The following is a 4,677-nucleotide window of genomic DNA, read 5'->3' as shown; positions in this document are numbered from 1 at the left end:
TTAATATCAAAAATTTCAGCGAATACTTTTGGAACACATTTTATATCCCAGGCACTGTGCTAAGCATGTCACATAATCTATGTCATTTGATTCTTCCAACAACTATCTGAGACTCAAAGGAGTTGAGTAAGCCTTCCCATGGTGATGCAAATAGTAAGTGGGAATAGATTGAAAAATGAATTTAAGCCTGCAGATTACTTCTAGTTCTCCAAAAGCTCACCAACACTGTTGGGATAAGCTCAGCCAGGAGTTGGAGTGAAGTTATCTTTTCTTCATTTGTATTTTGCTACGCCAAGCACCCTTTAAGGCTAAAAGACTCCTGTTATCCATCTTAACTTGTTAGCCTTGAGAGGTAAGAAAGGTCTTTACACACAATGGGCACTTAAATCCATTTGAATGATGACTCTGCTGCCTTTATAACCTGTCAACGGTTGGGACTAGAGTCCAGCACTCTGGGCCACTCGATAAATCCGTCAGAGTGATTGCTGATGGCTTGTTTTCTTTCATTTGGTGGAGTATTTATAGAAAAACGTTTAGCAGGCTCCAAAATGTAATATTCTCCAGAGGTACATTTTTGGACATTGAAACTACATCCTGCTGAAAAAAAAAATTGGTAGGATTTCAGATAAGGCTCCTGTATTGATTTGTAAATACCTCTCAGAGTATTCAGCTATGCTTAGTTTAATTCCGTATTATTCTTATCCAATTCTACCAACATTTAAAATAAGCTATTAACATTAAAAAATTGTTTAAAGTAAAAAATTTTAAATTATTTTAGCAATTTTATTGCCAAAAACAACTTGTTGAGTTATTTCAAAACTTTCTCAGAATCCAGGAGTCAAACAGGAAAGTTAGAAACCATGTAGTCCAATATTGCTTTTTGAGAGCAGGACAGAGGTACAGTGAGGGGTCTGCATTTGTCTGAAGTCTCAAAGCTAGTCTTTGTCTCAGTTATAAGTAAACACATCAAATTCAATGATGAAAGTAGATGTTTTGGGATGTAGTTGTCCTTTTTCTGAATGTATTGCTTATTTTTGTGTCTTCAAGGCCTGGCATAATGCAATTACGATACAACCTCTCAAGAAACATTTACTAAGTTAGATGATATGTCAAAAATGTGATCTCAGTGTGGCGATTCCTCAAGGATCTAGAGCTAGAAATACCATATGACCCAGCCACCCCATTACTGGGTGTATACCCAAAGGATTATAAATCATGCTGCTATAAAGACACATGCACATGTATGTTTATTGCGGCACTATTCACAATAGCAAAGACTTGAAACCAACCGAAATGTCCATCAATGATAGACTGGATTAAGAAAATGTGGCACATATACACCATGGAATACTATGCAGCCGTAAAAAAGGATGAGTTCATGTCCTTTGTAGGGACATGGATGAAGCTGGAAACCATCATTCTGAGCAAACTGTTGCAAGGACAGAAAACCAAATGCCGCATGTTCTCACTCATAGGTGTAAATTGAACAATGAGAACACTTGGACACAGGGTGGGGAGCATCACACACTAGGGCCTGTGATGGGGTAGGGGGAAGGTGGAGGGATGGCATTCGGAGGTATACCTAATGTGGATGACGAGTCGACGGGTGCAGCACACCAACATGGCATGTGTATACATACGTGACAAGCCTGCACATTGTGCACATGTGCCCTAGAACTTAAAGTATAATAAGAAAAAAGGAAAAAATGTGATGTCTTTTCAGATAAAACATTTGCTTTTATTAGTTACTGATACAAATAATTTTTTTAAAAAAATGTAAACATCATAAAAGAAAAATTGCACCAGCCAGAGTTAAATAGTTAAGGAAGATGTTATTCAAGACTGTTGCAATAAGGGAAAGAGATTGAACACAATTCCACAAAAACAAAAGGTGGGAGAGTTTTTAAATTCTGGAATGAGCCAGTGGAAAAGTACTGGAGGGTAGGGAGAGGTGGGTCAGTGTGATCGGGCATCTGTGTTTGCTAGCCTGTGTTTATCAAAGTCAGGCTCCTACCCATCCACAGAGAGGGCCATCTTTCTCGGTGATTACATGTCAAAGGGATGGTTCCCAGGTCCTTGAGAAAGACATTCCTGGGTTGTAAAACTGGCAAGAAGCTGGGAGGAGATTGATATCCCAAAGGGGGCAGAGAAAGAATTTATAATTGCAAATTTTCTAAATTAGTTTGCTCTAAGAAAAGGAAAGTCAGGGCAGGCGCGGTGGTTCACGTCTGTAACCCCAGCATTTTGGGAGGCCAAGGTGGGCGAATCACAAGGTCAGGAGATCAAGACCATCCTAGCAAACATGGCGAAACCCTGTCTCTACTAAAAATACAAAAATTAGCAGGGTGTGGTGGCACACACCTGTAGTCCTAGCTACTCGGGAGGCTGAGGCAGGAGAATTTCTTGAATCCAGGAGGTGGAAGCTGCAGTGAGTTGAGATCATGCCACTGCACTCCAGCCTGGTGACAAAGCGAGACTCCATCTCAAATAAATAAATAAATAAATACATAAAAAGACAGCAGCATTTGAAGGTTAAAAAAAAAAAAAAAAAAAAGCAATGGAGCAATGCCTAAAATACTGAAGGAAAATATTCTGAAGAAAAACATTTTCTAAAAGAATTTCTACCTATCCATGTTATTTGTAAGTGAAATTGGGCTAAGGTGAGTTTTGGGAGTGCAAACTCCCCACAGTTTTACCACTCATGGAATTTTTCTTGAGAAGTTGATATGTACCACTAAAATAGGAGAATGAACCAAGATAAAGGAAGGCATGGAGAGGAAAAATGAAGAGATCCCATACAGGAAAGGGGAGAAAGACATCCCCCAGGGGACAGGGCAGCGTGCTCCCAAGGACACAGGTGTTTAGATGGAGACAGACTAAAAGATCCCCAGTAATTTTCCTTATGAAGATTAAAGTGATAGAACTTGAGAAGAGATTGAGATATCTGATGATGACTTAGGGCTTACATTCAGGATAAGGTCATAGAAACCCGACAGACTGAATATACAGACAATGGCCAGACTACATACCAAAATAGAACTCTGACCCACCACTTGGAGCAACCAGCCCCAGAAACCAATTCATTATCTACAGCAACCAGCCCAGGAAACCAGCCAGTTATCTACAAGTGAGATTTGTACAAAGTTTGACTGTTATTTCTAGCAACTGGTCCATGAAGGCAAACAGTCCCTGTAACAGTCAGTTAAAACAGCCAGGGACATGGATGAAGCAGGAAACCGTCACTCTCAGCAACCTAACGCAGAAACAGAAAACCAAACACTGCATGTTCTCACTCATAAGTGGGAGTTGAACCATGAGAACACATGGACACAGGGAGGGGAACATCACACACCGGGATCTGCTGGGGCTTGGCAGGCTAGGGGAGGGAGAGCATTAGGAGAAACACCTAATGTAGATGACAGGTTGACGGGTGCAGCAAACCACCATGGCACGTGTATACCCATGTAACAAACCTGCACATTCTGCACATGTATCCCCAAATTTAAAGTATAATAATAATAAAAAAAAAATCAGCCAGGATTTGATTAATAACTGACAACTGCCTTATTTTTTGTTCCTGCTTCCAATTTAGGACCAGAGAAAGCCAAATATTCTCCTTTAAGCAATCACATAGGATGCTTCACTTCCTGTTAGCCTGCCTCCAGCTGCCAACAGCTTCTAACCAGGGCACACCTGAAACCACTCTAACGATTTCCCCGCTCCTCTGCCTGCCTTGAGTTTCGGCCGGAATGCAAGTGATGGTGGCTGATTCCCCTGCTATTGCAAGTTCTGAATAAATAGCCTTTGTTTGTTCTCATTGGTGGGTTTTTGTTTCCACAAATCTAAATGAAAAAAAAAATTTAATGCATGGAAAAGAAAAAACAATAATAACCTACTATGTGTCTTAGCTGTGAATAGCAAGCTCATAATTGAAACTATGTAAGCATTAAATATTAACCTACATTTTTATTTGTTTTTATTGAATGAGTTAAAAAGTATATCCAGTCTACTGCACTACAGGAAATAAATGCCTTTAAAAGTCTTCTTAAAATAAATCTACACTATTGTGATATAATTTGTATGTAATAAAATGTAGCCATTTAAGTGTCAAGTTTAGTAATTTTGACAAAAATATTCACCCCTGTAACCACCACTACAATGAAGAACATTTCAGCACCCCAAAAGTTTCCTTGTGCCCCCTTGCAGTTAGACCCCCTCTCTACACTCAGCCCCAGGCAAGCACTGACCTGCTCTCTGTAGTTGATTAGATTTCCCTATGAAGGAACTTCATGTAAATGGAAGCATGCAGAACCATAGTTGTTTCCATTTACGTCCTCACCAGCAATGTCTGCAAGCGTCAGTTGCTTCACATTAGCCCCAGTTAGTCCTGCCAGTCTTCTGAATTTTAACTAATCTAAGTGAGCGCATAGAGGTAACTATTTGCAGTTTTCTTTGTTTTGTTTTAGGGACATAGAATGTGCTTTTGTTTTCAAGATGTTTCCTGTCACACACACTTTCAACTATTTCCCTTCCTGGAATGGATGAGGAGACAGGTGTCAGCAGACTATATATTTCAGGGTAATTTTTCCAGGTGTGGAAGTTACTATGTATATTAAGTTACTATGGTTGGGTTTAAAGGAAAACGTGATTTCATAGGAGCTTCTGAGGTTGTTCAAA

The sequence above is a fragment of the Mandrillus leucophaeus genome, unplaced genomic scaffold (genome assembly GCF_000951045.1).
Source record: "Mandrillus leucophaeus isolate KB7577 unplaced genomic scaffold, Mleu.le_1.0 Scaffold708, whole genome shotgun sequence".
Taxonomy (NCBI): Eukaryota; Metazoa; Chordata; class Mammalia; order Primates; family Cercopithecidae; genus Mandrillus; species Mandrillus leucophaeus.
This window is presented reverse-complemented; position numbering follows the sequence as displayed.